The sequence below is a fragment of the Lathamus discolor genome, chromosome 3, assembly GCF_037157495.1.
Source record: "Lathamus discolor isolate bLatDis1 chromosome 3, bLatDis1.hap1, whole genome shotgun sequence".
NCBI lineage: Eukaryota > Metazoa > Chordata > Aves > Psittaciformes > Psittacidae > Lathamus > Lathamus discolor.
The window spans coordinates 107830548-107848368 of NC_088886.1; the positions used below are offsets into that span (position 1 = coordinate 107830548).

General features: G+C 39.2%; 1 long non-coding RNA gene across 1 annotated transcript in view; it reads left to right on the forward strand.

The window, feature by feature from the left end:
• The window catches only part of LOC136010237 (uncharacterized), a 180358-nt gene extending 163994 nt beyond the window's left edge, over positions 1-16364 (forward strand). The window contains exon 7 of the long non-coding RNA XR_010610801.1: positions 16324-16364. This is a non-coding gene — a long non-coding RNA (uncharacterized LOC136010237). The remainder of the gene's footprint in view (positions 1-16323) is intronic.
• The last annotated feature ends 1457 nt before the right edge of the window (positions 16365-17821 follow it).

The window sequence follows — 17821 nt, forward strand, 5'->3', positions numbered from 1 at the left end:
AGCTCAAATGCACTTTGATTAAAAAAAAATGAAACAACAAAAAACCCCAAACCACCCTACCGCTTCCCACCTGTTGACTGATATTTACACTTTTAATTTGACAAGGTCAAAAAAAGGCCTCTCTGCTGGAAATTGGTGTAAGAGTTTTCAGACCAAAAGAAATTTCTGTATCAAAAGTATCTATCTACTTAATAGTTCTCTGAAGAAATTACTGTTGACTCTCTGCTACCAGCTGCATTGGTGTTTTTGACCCTGCCAAAGCACAGGAGATATTATCATGCAAAGCCTTGCTATTAAAATAAAGGTGATATTGAAGTTAGGAGTGCAATGAAATATCTGGAGAGATGGAAAGCTCTAGCTGAAAGGATGCTGTTATAGTTCCTTTCTGAAAGTTATCAGTATAGAAGGGCTGTTTTATTATACAGCCGTAGTTTCAGAGAGCATCAGATTACTGATGCTGTCATTAGTCACACTGCTCTTTCATTCGAAGTGGCAATACTTCATTTTCTTACCGTGCACAAGCAGACTTTTTTATTTCAAAGATTTTCATAGGTCAATATCAACAATTGAAACTGTGCTGATTGAATATCAGGATCTCAAAGGACTTCAGAAAATTAACAAATAAAACCTCAAAGTGGCATGTAATGTGTGTGTGCGTGAGATGCAGAAAATAGGTGCCTATGACAGAGAGCTGCTTTTGCAGAATTCAGTGGGAAACCTCCACCACAGTCCGCATTTTCTCCAAGGCTCCTATTGCTTAACTCTGCAGTGTCTCTGCCCCTTTCCTGAGGCCAAGCTGTCATTTGTGGTAATTGCTACAGAAGCTACAGAAACCAGTTGTAAACGTGACCTGAAAGGGAAACCAATCCTTTAATGAAAAACAAAAAGAATTTAGGGAAGCACAATGTCATCCTGTGTACTGAAACTTTGATGTGTCTTTTGGGTAGTTAACACTCATATCTCCTGAATGTCTTATTCTCACTTACATAAGTCCTGTCAACACTCCTGAGAAGGGACAGTTCTTTCACTGCCAGCCCGGCTTCCTGGAGATAACACCCTGTTTCCAAGTGACGACAGATACACAGTAGAAAAACTGCCTTAAGCCTGTCTGTGTGGTGCTTTCATCAAAGATGTGCTGGTATAAAAATATTCCTGTTACCAATGGACATTGACCCAGGAATGAACTGTGGTCCAATTTTCAGCAGACATGTAGCAGCCCAGAGAAGATTGTTACCTACTGGAAAACCGAAAGTGCTCTCACTATTTAAAATGTGTACTTAGCAACATCCAAAGAATAAAATAAAAAATGGATATCTGTCATTGCTGAGAATGTGTCTCTTTGTCAAGGACTGTAGTCTCTTCATCAGGGAATGTGGCAATAGGACAAGGGTAATAGGTTTAAACTTAAACAGGGGATAAACTTAAACAGGTTAGATATAAGGAAGTTCTTTACTGTGAGGGTGATGGGGCACTGGAGTGGGTTGCCCAAAGAAGTGGTGAATGCTCCAACCCTGGCAGTGTTCAAGGCCAGGTTGGACGAAGCCTTGGGTGGCATGGTTTAGTGTGTGGTGCCCCTGCCATGGCAGGGGGGTTGGAACTAGATGATCTTAAGGTCCTTTCCACCCCTAACTATTCTATGATTCTATGATTTTTGGTTCACTGATCTAATGTAGGCAATTTTGATTTTCTCTGGTGATTGCATAGTACATCGTGCAGGTCAGAGAATTAATTGAGTTGTAAAAGCTTGTGCTTTGGGTGATGAAATGTACTTTCTTCTTAACTTCTTTGACAACAGGATGCAGGGTAGACATGGGGCAGAGACACCCACCAGAAAGAGTTTTGTCAGAACAAGCAATCTCCATGATGCATTTTGATAATACTGATGGACATTTGGGCATGGAAAAACCTGAATTTGCAGCAGTGATCCTGGACGGCATAGCCTGAGCATCACACTGTGTGTCAGCCACCGCTTGATGCATTGTGAGCTGTTTCTTCATCATTGGCGTTGGCTTTCCTGGAAGTAAAATTTTTATCATGCTATAAATCAGATCACTGAGGGGAACCTGCTACTAGCAATTTGCATGCCAGTTTGTATCTAATTACTGAAATATCATTACTGAGGCTAAAAGCATGAGATGATAATATGAAAAATATACACATAAAACCTATTGGGCTAAAGGGCAGTAGTTATTTTTAGATGAGCAGCTCTGGCTTTTAACAGGGAAGGAAAAAAGTCCAGATTTATTGTTAATGACAGCATAAATGCAGACTAATGCAACTTTAGAGTTCAATTAAAAAGAAAATTCTCAAATTTAGAGGTGATTTGTTGTATCATTTAATGAAATACCTGATAGAAGAACAGACAGAAAATTAGCTAAACCTGTGCCTTCCCACAATCCAGTCATGATGATGGAGCCAAAATACACACGGTGACCCTAAAACCCTGTGAAAATTTGGGATACATCCCTGTCTTCTGCTTTCATTAACTAAAGCTGTAAGTGCAGCTGTTGGTATGGCTCTTAAGGAGTCAATGAACAGCTACACGCAAAATTTGTTATCTCTCTCTGCCTTATTTTGAGCCGTCATTTGTCTTTCACTGATATTCGACAACTAAATGGAAAAGGTAATAGGTGAGGATGATGCTAGTAGAGTTACTGATGCCAAACAACTTCCATAGGGGAATGTTTGTCAGGCCCTCGCTATTTCTCTCCTGTCCTGGAGGCAGTGAGCTGTGTGTGGTTCAGGGCTGTACCAGAGTGAAGAAGGCTTATGTAGGATTTAGGGGTGTTTTACTCCTGTGTGTGGTGTGCTTGTCTGGTGAAGCCTTGCAGAGACTGAACAGGCAGCGGAGCTGAGTGGTTTCTGTGAGCAGAGGCTGGGGCTGCCCCGGGGGGGACACAGTTGGTGCTGGAAGCTGGTTCTAGTGGCCCTGTGGCCAGGCACAGCCTGGCCTCTCAGCCCGGCCTCTCAGCCCTGGTGGTGGTGGCACTTTGAGGAAGGAGATGTAAGAGAGGGGAAGAATGATGGAAATGTGAGGAGTGAGGACAAAAGTGTGAGGAACAGCCCTGTTAGTACTGAGGTGGGAGAGAGGAGGAGGAGGGAAGCACTCCAGGTGCCAGGGCTATGTTGAGGCAGGGGAAAGGTATGGTCAGGAAGGAACAGCAGAGGGAGACTGACCGAATCTCCGTTCTCTGTGCTACTTGGAGTCAGGTACAAAGGAGTGAAGCTGAGCTTGTGAAGGATGGGGCTTAGGTGTTAATTTTTGTCTGTGTTTCTCACCACCTTAGTCTATTTTAATTGGCACTACATAGAGTTGATTTTCACCAAGTTGAGTTAGTTTTATCTGCGACAGTGATTTATAAGTGATCTCCCTTTCTGTTGTGGTTTAACCCCACCTGCTGAGCGCCATGCTGAAACCAGGACACTGTCTTTATGAACACCTACAAGCTTTTCCTTTTATTTTCTTTCTGTCCTGTGGAGGAGGGGGAGTGAGAGAGCAGCTGGATGTGTGTCTGGCAGCCAGCCACAGTCGATCTACTATGTGGGCAAGCTTAGAAGAGGACAAAACGCACTTGCATGTGGTTCATCCATGTTGTTTTTTTCAGTAGGAGGAAGTTTGTGGCTGTTTGAAGGGAGAATTGTCTTCAAAAGCTTTGGAGCTCAAAGTCTGAATCTACAGGAGTAAATAAATCTGGACTGTGAAATGGCCACGGGTATATTCATACTCGTGCTGCTGCTAACGATTTCTTTTCCTTGTGCGAGCCATCCCCTCACAGTTCCTGGTCTCCAGTGTGCCAGAGTGGGAACAGACCATCCCTGCTGCAAAGATGAGAGCTGCAAAGTCTTGGCTGCAAAGTCTGCACATGGGCTTGAACCTCCCAGTATCTTCTCACTGTCCTCTCTCTTCCCTGCCATCCCAGGCCACCTGCCAGGGCTGGTGGCTCACTTCTTGGCACAGTCAGAGGTGCTCTGTCTCATCCTGGAGCCTTCAAAGCCTTCCCACTCTTCCCATCCCCTTCCTGTATCTGCCCTCCCTCAAACCCCCAATGCAGTTTCCATGGAACATCTCTGCAATAAGCTTGCTGAAAACTGAGGGTAAACTGCTGTTCTTGTCATCTCTAGAAGGTTTTCCTATCTTGCTACATGTTTCTTTGCTGCTCTTGACATTGTGCAGTGAGGGATATTTTTGGCTCTAGCTATAGTATTGGCACAGGCCATTTTGTACCATTTTGGCTCCAGGTGCTCTGCATCCGTGTTACAGGTAGTAGTTGTGTGAACTGTTTAATGTATCGCTGAAAAGGTGGCTGCTCATATACACTTGAGAACTATTTTTTTTTTTCCTTCCAAAAGAATAAAAAGGTGTTGTAACAGTTAAGTGAATTAAAGTTCTTGGAAAAATATGTTTCTTGAGCTAATAATCTCAAGCCCATTTAGGTAAGAGGCATAGAATTCAGATGGTATTTAGCAGATTTGGTGAAACAAGTGAAAATTTCTTCAATATAAAACTGCTAGATCTCAGTCCCCCATTAACATAAGCACAGTGCTCCATATTAGTAAAGTTACTGTTAATGTCACTGAATGAGTGAATATTTTATCTGTGACATAGAAGAAATAAGGTAGAGTAACGCAATCAGAAAAGAAATCACACTGTATAAGGAGTTCTACTTCATTAGAGTTGTATGGCCAGATCAATACACATCAGTTTTGCTTTGTTGTATTGTAAAAGTGAGATGGTGTCTGTGGTATATGATTCCAATTACATCATTTTATAAAAATAAAAAGTACTGGGCTATGGACAGCAGTCGGATGTCCTCCAGAAGATTCCCTTACAATCCAGAAAGTAACAGGCTCATGTTACAGAACTTCCTACAGAACTGCTTTGCTGTTCCCTGAATCCTTCGTGAATCTTCATCCGCATTTCCTTCTAATCAGAGGTAAGCTGTAACGCTCAGCCTTCAGCGTTACTAAGGGCTGTGTCTCAACCGTTTTTTGGTTATTCAATGCAATAATCTGCCACAAGTTATTTAAAGCTATCTGCAACCAGCGTGTACCCAGACAGGTGCAGCATAGTAGGTGTTTTGTTTTACTTTGCTTTTGCCAGGAGGTATTTTGCAGGGAAATTTGGTGCAGGCAAAGATTACCTATGTACTGAGGATTTTATGTCCATATTGTCAATAGAGAATGCTGGTACTAAGGAAACAGGTACATTTTGTTGGAGCATTATTTCTATATTACTTTTCACCTTCCAGTGTCCAACAGCATTGTGTCCATGATAATTTCTGGGTTAAGAAGTACTGCGGTAAGGTGTTCAGGGAGAAGGTCTGGCGGAAGAGAACGGGAAGGAGCTTGATTGATGTGAGCTGCAAACTGTTTCCCCAAAAAGGACAAGCATAAGCTGAATAAAGCCTTAAAAATTGTGCTGTGTTACTGCCCAAATCCTGTGTTTGGGAAGCGTGGACATGCACTGATTGTGTCCCCTTCTCTCCTTTCTTAGATATCTAAGTGCTAAAAGTGGGACATACTCCCTTTTTCATAGTGCTTTTTGTGTTACTAAAGTTGCTTCTGCACAAAAGGTCATAAAATAGTGAAACTGTGTGTCACACATGGTTATAGAGCAGAGTGACTTTATATCATCATCTCTTCTTTTTTGTGGATATCTCAGAGGCAAGAAAAAGGCTACAGGTAAGTCATCAACAATCAGAGCTTCATAAAAACAGATGTCATTACAACATACTCAGAAATAAACAACATAGTAGTTTCATGTGCAGTTGATTTTGGTGCATTTTTTACCTTTGGGTTTTGTGCGGATGTTTTTGTTCTCAAGGGAGTGTTCACATAGGTAATGCATGGTGTAGAGTCTGGCTGTGTTGTCACTTTAAAAGGTAAAATTCATCTTTTATAATAATGAATAAGAAGCATAACGTATTCAAACCAGATCTCAAGCAGAACTACTTGCTTTATGAAAACAAGCTGAGCAAAATCAAATTGCATAGTTGTTCTTCTCACACTAAGAGTTTCCTAAGTTGATCAAAATGCCATGCTAGGTGAGCTTGAGTGGCATTTGGTACAAACAGCTCTTAAAAAAACATTCCTTGACAGAAACAATAGATATTACCTGTTAGTCTTTTATTTAATTGAGTTATTTGCCATGGGACTTCAGAGTTGCCTGCTGCTCCCTTGAATCTTGTAAATCTGCATCTTAACTGAAAGATGCAAAACAGCTAGTCAGAGCTCTTTCTGAGCTGCTAGCATTTCAGGATCTTGGATTCCTGTTGGGGAACAGGCTTAACCTACCTGTGAGTAAAGACCACCTTTTTTTACTGCAGTTTCACTTGAGATGTCTTTCAAAACCTGACTGTTCCTTTCAAAAATGTTTGTATTTGCATATTACTGTGCAGGCAAAATTGAAGACGTTTAGGAGAAGAAACAAAGCAAACATCTTAATTCCATCAATACCCAGGATTAGGGATGCTTCTTAAAGTGAGCCTTAAAACATGTCAAAAGTTTAACTAATGCAGTTAACATCAGTCAGTGATGGATAGGGAACAAACTGCATGTTCCTGCCTTTGTAATGGAAAGAATATGTCCTTTCCCCCTTGATTTTTATCACAATAATCAGCTTTTCCTTTTTAATACATTATTAACGGCAGTTAATACTGTCCAAAAAGATGTAGGTACCAAATGAATCCATCTGTGCACAATTAAGTTTATAACGTGTATGTAGTGTGTTTGTAAAGTCTTTCCTTAAGCCCAATTGTTTTCTCATCCAGTTGGCCCCTAGGAAATAAAGAACTGAGGGAATGTATTATTAATTACCATTTTTAATGTGCATATATGTGCTGGAATTGCGAATTAAGTAGTTTGGCTAGGCTTTTTCAGAGGCAACTATATTGATTGGCTCTTATTTGTCTCTTTCCTGACAAAAGTAAATCTTTTTCTATAATGAAGGTGACCCTTTAAGAGATTAATCTAGGTTTTAGCATTATATCCTTTACAAAGTCTCTACTAATCTTTGAAATTAAGGCATCATTGATGTGAGTAGAGTGGAGAATAACATCCTTTTTTCTGCCCCCCCCCCTTTTTTTTTACTCCAGGCAGGTATCTATGACTAAGCTAAAAAAGAGAGCAATTTTTTATACTGTGAAGGGTCTTTGTAATGTAAATACATATAAACACAAGGATTTCTTTCTTCATTTATTTCCCATACCAAAGCCTGGATCTTGAGGGAAACAGCAAAAAGTGCAGAAAAATGCAAAACTTGCGGAATCCACACATTTTTGTGCTAGTAACTTTCTGATGTCATTGAAACAGTGAAATATGAAGAACACTTGGTGTAAAGCTAGCAAAATCACTAGTCTACTGCTCAGAAAAGCCTGTGCAGTGTTTTGCTTTGAAGAAAACCAATTTCTAAGAGTTCTAGGAGTTTTCAAGACATCATCTGTTTTTGATGATATCATACCTGATGACCTCAGCTGGGTCTTAGCTCCTGATGTTCAAAACTTTGTGAAGGAAGGAGGCTGAAGGATAGTTAGACAAGCCTTAATCTGGGCTGTTTGTGTTCATATGTATTTACTATTTTTTCGAGCTTGCTATTCCCAGATCAGAGTTCATGGTCTCTCTGCCCAAACTCTTTCTGTTATATCCTTGTTTGTGATGTTTTGCATTACCACTGCTGTCCACTGTCTTCACGATCAAGGTAAATGATCAAATCTTCATCTCCAGCATTTTCTTCTTTTCTCACATCTGGCTCATGCAGGAAATTAACCAGTGCCAGCCTTCACCATCATAGGTACTGTTAAAATATTAGCAGGAGCCCTCTCCTAGTTTGGTCTTTGGAGTTAGCAAGGCTGGAGCATGATCCCAGCCAATGGACTGGATATGACCATGCTGTTTGAATATTAAAAGTTCAGCTATTTGGACACAAGCCACACAGTGACAGGTGGCAAAAATGGGCTTTTGTATTTACCAGTGCAGGATGTAAAGTGCACCCCAAATAGTCACATCTTGCTGAGTAAAACTTCTAAATTCACATTCTCTCTTCAGTCAAATTTCTTAACTGGGATCCAAACACTTCCTGCTCCAACTATTCTATCTCTATTTTATCATGTTATTAACCCAGCTAAGTTATGCTCCAGCCAAAGCACTGGTATAAAAATTTTCATACTTACCCTTCATTTTCATCACAGCTTTCTCCATTTTCCCATGTTATTTCTTATGTCTTGTGCCAGTGGTGGTGTTCTCCACTCCTCTTTTAGTCTTTTCCCCATATCCCTCTTTCCTGCCTCACAATGAACTACCTTCTGAAGATGGACACCTTTCAGCAAGCTTGTGGTGAATCACCTTGCTTCATTCAAATCCCTCCTGCAAATGTCTCTCTGCTCAGAAAGGCAGTAAGAAGAGGGGACAAAAAAGGCAAAACGTTGGCCAGAACCCTGAGATGTGCCACAAAGTCTTTCCCGAATAGCACTAACCTTCATCCATCCTTCTTTTCTCAGTTCCTTGTTTCCTTATGAACAATACTTGTTTCTATGTCCAAATCACATTGCGACTCAGATGGGAGAAGATGACTGCATGTTGTACACAAACTGCAGTTCCCTCAGTAATGCATTAATGTGCAGGAGGCGTATGGAAATTAAATAGTCCTAAGGCTTCCCTGAGCCCCATTACAGGGAAGCAAAGGATAATTTTTCCCCATAATTGCAGCCATCTCTCAAATGACTATGTAACAGAGGATTACCTGGAGATGAAAACATCAGGAAAAAGCAGAGAAGACCATTTACATTTCACTCGGTGATAACACCTGGCTATTGGAAAGTCTCCTATTCGCAAACCATGTTTTTTTTCTTACCCATGCTCGTTATGTCTTGTTGTTAATTGCCAAATTATTTATTTATACACCACCAGTGAAAATCTCTGCTCTCCTCATTGTCCTTTGCAATTCCCAAGAAAACAGAATGACACTGCAGAGGGAAATAATATGTCTGACAGTGTCTCACTGCCTCGGTTTTGCCTTCCAAACCCCTATGCCCTGTGAAGGTGCATCTGTGCTAGCATGTCTGTGAAGATGCTCCGAGCTGGTTTGATGAATGGTAGATTGCTAGTGACTGCCTTCAGGTGCTGACCCCTTCATCAATAAAGGTAAGAGGTGCAGTTCGAGCAGTAACAGGGTATAGATCAGTGTTGAGGAGATACTGGAGTGACCCATCATGCTGGCTTATCAACTTTTGGTGGAAAATAGCTATTCCAAATCTCCTACAGCCACCATTTAAGACATGTTATAAAAATTGAGAAGGCCTGCTTGATCTCAGTTGTCCAAATCCTGTATGATTGGACATACGCCAGAAACTTATAAGAGGGTTTCACTGTCTTTGCTCAGAGAATCATTATATCACCAAATAACAGAAGCTGTGACTAAAGTTATTGACATGGTAACTTACATAAGTTACATGGTAACTTATAAGTTACACAGGTAACTTATAAAGCAGGCCTGAAAAATCACTGCATCTCTGTGCCAAGTCCAGCAGTTTGAACAGCATCAGGTCACTCAGGTAGGTAAAGGTACTCTTATATACCCGAGATTTTGTCAGACACCCTGAGTCAGAAAAAAGTTATATGATTATTCCTGCTTTAAAAACTTTTTATAATTAAATTGTTCAGTTGTTCTGTCTAGAAACTGTCTGAAAGCTTATGTAGGAGAAAGGCATATCTGGGAAGAGTAAAATAAAAGCTGAGGTGTGAGAAGCTATTGTTCAGCTACTGATAAAGAGACTTGATATGCTGTGAAGCTGCAAGGAGAAATTTTAACAGACCCTTCGTAATCCTGTGCTTGTCTGATGCAGGCGTGTTGGGCACTTTTCCCAGTGGCCAGGCTGTCTTTGTGAATCAAAAGGTACGTATTTATGCTCAAAGCAAGCTATTTCAGAAAATAGTTGATTTTGCAGCATTTTTAATATTTGCAGCAATTATACGGGAGTTTGCATTTTGCACTTGCATGGAACAAGTGAAATTGATCTATCTAGGATTCATATCTGAAATGAGATTTTTTGGGATTTCTCCTACTAAATTACTTCGATCTTCTCTCACTGCCTCACAAACTGCAGATTTAATTTGCACCAGTGCTCTGCTGGGAAAAAGTGTGAAATGGAGAGAGTGAATCCATATATTTTCCAACTTGCTGAGGCTGAAGCCTTCTCTCCGGATTGCTCTGCCTTTGCTATGGGCCCCACTGCCTTCCTCTGTTGGGGCTCTCCCTGGTATAAGTTGTGCTGCCTCTCAGAGAAGTTATCTGTGGCATCAATATTGATTTGTCTCAGTGTATTTTGAGCTCACTTCATATTTAAGACTTATGATTTCAGCTAGGAAAGAGAGAAAAAAATGTTCTAGAATCCAGCTTTATTGATCTTGTTTATAAAAATGCCTAGGTTTTTGTGATCTGAGAAAGATATAAAAGGCCATAGTTATTCAAACGTGCATATGTTATTTTCCCTATTTATAGTGGCTGTACAACAGGCTAAACACTAATATTTTTGCAGCAATATATGGCAGCAATGTTGAAGCAAGCAACATAACTTTGCTTATTGTTCAACTATTTCTGGTGACTATACCCCCTGATTATTTTCTAATTTATGATTTTCTGAAGAATTGGAATAAAAGTTTTCTGAGCTTTCAAATGCAAACTCATTTTTAGAATTATATTCAAATATTTTAAAGTTACTGGATTTATATGTTCTGAGATGCTTATGATGATAGTTATGTCAAGAGAAATCCCTTTCTCTAATATAAGAAAAAATTCCTAATTTTCACAAGTAATTAAGGTAGAGTATTCCTGACTAAATAGAAATTCTGATGAAATTCTGTTTGCTCTTTCTATTATAAACTGAAAACCAGTATATTTTATAGTATTTAAATGTTCCTGATTTTTTGAGAAATGGCTTATAAATGAGAGTAGCTTTGACAGTGACTATATACACATATGTGTCTTTGCTAAGGTTTTGCTGTTTTTTTTTTTTTTTTAAATATGTGTATTCAGGATGCCAAAACAAAATAGACTTATAGAAAATTATGAAGTTAATTCATAAAATAACAATGGAGAAGTAGGTATTTTTTATAGTATATGTTAGCCATTCTGGTTAGATATTGTAAAAGCTTTCCAACCCAACATATTTAAATGGAGTGTAAATGAGTTCATTTCTCAGCTGTCTTCAGTTAGAAATTTTTCATGATGGTTTCTGTGGGAAATAACAAGAGAGGCGACAGCACTACTTCACTTAGCAGCAATACATAACCATCTTCTATTGCAACATGGCTTCATCTTCTTACTGGAAGAGTTTTCTGTCTGTTTCAGTGTATTTAAATTTGAACGCTGTGTATTTTCAAGCCCTTTTGGAGTAATAAGAGATGGATTGATTTTTCCCATTAGTGGCATTCTTGCACACTTCCATAGTAAGACCCCACACATATTTTCAGGTTTTGGGTTTCTAAAGCTACATCTCCTTTGAGATCATGTTCTGTCCTAATCCTGCGGTATCTCAAGAGTCTTTGTTGTCATAAGATCCCTCTGGCAAGGTGCCTTTTAATTTACACTAAGAAAACCTTTGGCTTTGGAAGTCATTTGGCATCAACAGTCCTTGCTGGCTGACCCACAACTACCCCCATCTGAGTTACCCTTGTGTGTCTTGGCAGCTGCTTTGAGCAGAACCACTGCTTGAGTAGAAGCACTAGCCCATTATCAAGGTGAGTTCACAACCTGGCAGTCTTATTTCAATGTGGCGACTATAGCGTAAACAAAAAGTCATGTTCAAAGTTAATACAGAGTGAAAATCTTTGCACAATAAATGATAACTCACCATCTTGAAAAAGTATGTCCAGTTTACTACAGTTTTCCCATAAAGATTTATCAAAGTTTCCCAGCTGAATATAAAATTATAAATAAACTTTAAAATATGTGAACGAAATCTTTTTGAGTGGGAAAGCTGATATGAAGAAAGGAAATAAGCTAAAGATTCCTGATTTCCAGTCACTTATATGAGCAACTGGAATAAATTACCCTGTAATAAATTGAGGTGCATATTGACTGATAAGCTCTTAGTGATTTTTATCACTTGGGCGGTATAAAGCAGCCATTGATGCTGAAGTTTATGACTGTTGTGATTTGCCAGCATGGAACAAAGAATCCTAAATAAAGGGCCTGCTGGCCTCATCCATTTGTGGGGTTGATTGCTCAAGATAGTGCTGCAAATTAGGTAGAACTAATTAATCTGTTTAATGTAGGAAAAAAGATAAGATGATGGTGACTATGTCTGTTTCCTTTCCCTCACAGTGATATTTCATAACAGATGCTTCTTAGTTAACACATACTGCTCCTTAGAGAAACTAATTTGTGTAATTCTTTATAAAATTCTTTATAAAATGAATTGCTGCAGCTCCACTTAAATGCAAGACCCTCCATCAACTTTGCAGTGAGATCTGAGTTACCCTGAATTCTCTTTTTTCCACCTAGGGCTGACCTCAAAAAACCCACCAATGTTTTGCTTCTCATTGTTACAAAATGATGGGTAGTGTTGAAGTGGCTGTTTTCATGTGAGAAAGATCTGCTATCTTAAGGCACAAAATAAAAATAACCCTGGTATGTGTTCATGTTTCACTGCCAGCACATGCTAGAGACATTAAGAAGTCAGCACTGCACCCATTAGACTGGAAGACATGAAATAGTCCTTCAGTGTATGCTCTGGGGTAGCACAGAGCCTTTCCTGAAGGAATTGTAACTGAAGGCTCATCTAACTGTCTCAGAAACAGAAAATCATTTAAAAGCAGTTATCTTGTATACTCTGAGGCTGAATTTTGCCCTGCAGGAATACATTTTGATGCTCGCGAAGTGATAACAGCCTTTTGCTTTGTGATATACCAGTTAATTAAAAGATATGTGTTGTTGCTTCAACTGGTGCTTTAATAGAGGATGCCGTTTTTGTAAATGAACTTGAAAGTAAGTTGATCTACATGTTGTGGTTAGATTGCTACTGAAGGGGAATATATGGAAAACTTCTGAAGGTAGTAAATTGGTTCACGGTTTATCTGGATCTGTTAAAAGGAAGAAAAAAGATGATTTTTTTACCATTTATGAATCAGTTTTATTACTGCACATTCCTCTGGCTATGAGGGAGAATATACTTAGAGGCACTAGACATTGCATAATGAAGCATTTAATGGATACAACTTATTTTACATTGTTTCAGGCTAAGGCCTCTACCCATTCCTGAGTTTAGAGAGTTGTGGCACTTGTTAAAGAGAATCTGGCTTCAGCTGTGTGTAGGGTGTGAAGCCTGATTTAGAGATATTCATTACAGAGGTCAGTGAGATTATAGTCTGCATCCAGCTGTTGGTTTACTTAGAGGAAATGGAACATACTACCAGGAATTTGTAGACAGTGAGTCTACCACGATGTAATTTGTTCACTCTTGTTATCCCTGTGTATTCCTTTTACAGTTTATATAGTTAGAAACATCCTATACAGGCTTTAAAAAGTTGGAAGCATTGGTATATTGTATAATAGCTCCTAATGCTGTAAATAATGATGCAGTTGGGTATTGAAACAACATATGGTTAGTTCAAGGGAGAATTTTTGGTTCATGTCCAAAAGTACCTTAGCACAGAAGTATTTTTTCTTTTTGTTTACTTTTTTATTCTGCTGCTATGAAAACCTGTATGTCTCAAAGGAAGTGACCATTACCTTCATGTCCTTATATTAGCAGGGCAGAGCCAACATGCTAAAATCTGATATTTGTTACCCATCCAAGCAATTAAGCTGGACAATGAGGAGCTGTAGGAAGAGTTTTCTGCAGTGCAGACTCCAAGTAATTTCACTTTATATGGTAAATTTTTCAGCCCTTGAAATAATAAGAAATTTTGTCATTGGACTAAGAGTAGAGCAGCTGTCATTCTATGGGAACACAAACACACACATTTGGCACAGATGTAGCAAATCACTAAATCTATCCCATAGTATATCCTGTAGTAAACAATACTAATTCAGCACAGCTGTATGGTAAGTAGGTGCTGCTGGCTTTGGAAATCTCATCAGTAAATGCAGAACTTTTTTTCACTTTTGTGGAATGCAGCTATGTGTAAATACATGGTCCCCTGGTTTAGGATAAAATTATATTGTAAGAATGTCTGCAGAATCAGGAGAAAAAGACTTTCAGTGTTTTTGGTCCAGTGATCATTGAAGTAGTCAGAAAAAGTGAAAGATAAGATCAATAGGAGAAGTCAGAATATAGTGTGGTTTTTGGTTGGTTGTTTTTTGTTTTGTTTTGGTTTTTTTCCCATAGTATGTGTTGACACACAGAAAACTTGAAAAAACTCAAAATCGTGTGATGGGAGGGGGTGTGAAAGAGGAGTGGACTCTTCTGAGACGGTCAAATTTTGGACATCTAGACATAGAGAGGATCTGAGTTCTGGGTTTCTGTTCATCTTATTCTGGAGTTCTGTTTTTTCCTCCTTGAAAGTGGTGTCATGTGGAGTAACAGAATGTAACAGACTGGGAGAATATTAAACAGTTTAAAAAGCAGGCAATGAGTTGTCTAAGCTGTGTAGATATGCAAATGGTTATCTGTAAGAAAAACTTTTCATTCCAGGCAAATAAAGGTATCATTTTCTGCAGAGGTACGTTTATTAGATAGAGTCATATTTTGTGACAGGGAATGAGGAGAAACAAAGGGCTTCTTGTAATGTTCTGTTGAACGGCTTATTGTGATTCAGAAGAAAGGTTTAGACGTCACTCTGGCTTATGACATGTTATTGTCTTTTGCTTTTGGTGAAAAACAACTGTGGGGTGTAATTATAGTGTTCATAATGTACCTTGTCCTGTAGTTGTCTTTTTCCCTTGAAATATCTTAAGAGAGCTAAAATGTCCTGCTGTAATAATGACCCATTGCAGTAATAAAATTGTCAGACCAGGTACATGATTGACCACTTGGTATTGTTGTAACTGTCCTTTTTATATCACATTAGTCGGACTTTATTACTGTTGTGCATCATGTTTATGGGGACACCATAAAATTTGGAGGCAATTGCAGCATATTTACCTTGCCCCATTCATCAGTGGGGGCTGTTTTTTGTTGCTCTTCCAATGATGTAATTTGTTGAACAAGTTCTTCCATTATCATTTTAATGTTATTTGAACAGAGATAGGGTTTAGCAAAAAATACAAACCTGATGTTTATGAAGTAAATTTTTAGACTCTGCACCTGACATCTTTCTAATGAACATTTGTCTGCTTGGCAGAAAACAAAGTAATTAAGTAATTTCAGCCAGGTCTCCTTCATGATTGACCAGCTGTTCCCTTGAAGGTGAAGTTATTGTAATGGCTGGACTTCAGGCAGAAATGTGAATCAAAGTCTTACCTTTCAGGTGAACTTCCTTGTCACCATGTGTGTCCCCCACTCCATGCTGCTGGCGCAGTTCATGTGGTGCAGCTTATTTGCATACATAGACAGAAGGAAAGATGCTGCAGCCTACTCACTGGAGTGTGCGGGCTTCCCTCACAGTGGTAGCAACTGTTTAATTTTGCAGTGCTTAACTATGCATCAACAGAAGCCTTGATCTTCCTGGCTGGGAAACCCTCTAGGCACATAGCTAAGCCATTTTTCCGTTCTGGGCAGAAAAAGACATGAAGTTTAAGTCTTCCACAACCTACATAAGTGTGCTAGCCACCTGATGCTTTCACTCTGGTTTTGTTGATAGAATCACAGAATCATAGAATAGTTAGGGTTGGAAAGGACCTTAAGATAATTTAGTTCCATGGGCAGGGACACCTCCCACTACAACAATGCTGCCCAAGGCTCTGTCCAACCTGGCCTTGAACACTGCCAGGGATGGAGCATTCACAACTTCCCTGGGCAATCTATTCCAGTGCCTCACCACCTTAAAAGTAAAGAATTTCTTCCTTATATCCAATCTTGTTTCCCCCAGACAAAGTCTTGAACTGACTTTAGCACAGATTTTCAAATAGTTTTGTGGTGATAAAATCTTATGTTTATGGCAGGCTACTAATGACTGAAAAATCACTTGGATCTAATCTTTGAACACATGGCCATGCAGAATAGCCTGCATGCGACAGAAGGCTGTGATACCCAGTGTCAGGAAATCGAAAGTTCAGGTTGGTGACGAAAATGCCATCTCTCTTTGATGCTGTTTTCTTAGAGCTTTACAAGCTAGTAAATTAGTTAGTTGTTAGTACCTACACTTCATTACATCATATTACGGTTACCAAGCTGGAGAATGGTTTTATTTTGAGCTCTGTTGTTGATCCTCTGTTCTTTTTCTCAGTCAGTATGAAGTACGTGAAAAGCTGCTTAGTTCCTCTTTGGGGATTGTCAGTGCTCCTCTGTCACATGGGAAAATTCAAAATGACTGATAATAAATAGAACCTGGATAGTATGAAGATCAGTAACAGCATGAAGAAAGAACAGGTGTGTCTATACTGTACTTATCAGTGCTCTGGGTTTCTGGTGGGCTCATTTTCTTGGGCACAGTGTCACCCTTTGCCAGCCCAGTAAATAATATTTGTGCTCATAACTGAGATTCACTGTGCAGGGGTACGTGGTCATTTGCTTTTATGTATGAATATGTATTTTATCTTTCTGAAAACATTCCCAAATATTTCAGTGTTTTTAGGAAAAATGCTCGTCCTTTTCTTTTTTTTTTTTTTTTCATTCTCAAATGACTGATAAGTTTGTGCTTTGTCATCAGGAAAAGACTATGCAAAAAACCAATTGTTTTTTATAATTACAGTGTATTGGGTTTGTGATTAATGGTAAAATGAAATGAGACAAAGATGTACCTAAAAAAAGTCAATAGGAGGCGGTGTATTTTAGAATTAAAAAATGTATTAATTTAAGTAAAAATGTGTCTTAAATCTTAAGCTGTACAGAGCTTGTCAGGGAGAAGAAGATGACTTCAGGTCTGGAAGACAGAGCTGGTTTTCAGCTGGTAGCATAGTTTGACATTCATAAATCAGCTGCTTGTGTACTGGAAGTACTTTTCAAAGTAAATGAAAAGGTTTGGTTCCTATAGCTGATTTTAATAGGCATAGCAATTTTCTGGTTTTTTTTCTGATTAGAGTTTCGATGAAGATGATGAAATCCATCCACGGGTCCTGAAGGAGCTGGTGAATGAAGTAGCTAAGCCACTGGCCATCATATTTGAAAAATCATGGCAGTCAGGGGAAGTTCCCGACGACTGGAAAAAGGGAAATACAACCCCCATTTTCAAGAAGGGGAAAATGGAAGACCTGGGGAATTACAGACCAGTCAGTCTCACCTCTGTGCCTGGCAAAATCTTGGAGCAGATTCTTCTGGAAGGCATGCTAAGGCACATGAAAAACAACAAGGTGCTTGGTGACAGCCAGCATGGCTTCACTAAGGAGAAATCCTTATGATTCTATGATTGTCATTTTCCTCCTTCCCCCCGTAAGTAAGTCTTTGTTATGTTTTTTGTGCTGTTGTTTTGACATCAATGGGGAGCTATGCCTTAGTACAGCTTCCTTTATATTGTATTCTTTCATGTTTTAAATCTTCCCTATAATTTTAGTTATATGCACAACTGAAATGCTTTTTTAAAAGTTACAGGTGGTTATTTATAGCAGTGCCAGCTTTAAAGAGCTTTTTAAGTTTTAAAAACCATCACTGTTTGGAAATAATTTTCTCCTTAGTTTGCTCTTGTGTTTCTTTGGTTGTGTCACCTACTGAGTAAGTGTAGGTGGTTGCGGGCAGGGAGTGCTGAGGGAATGCTCTCTACTGTACGTAAAGCTGCACAGCCAAGTGAC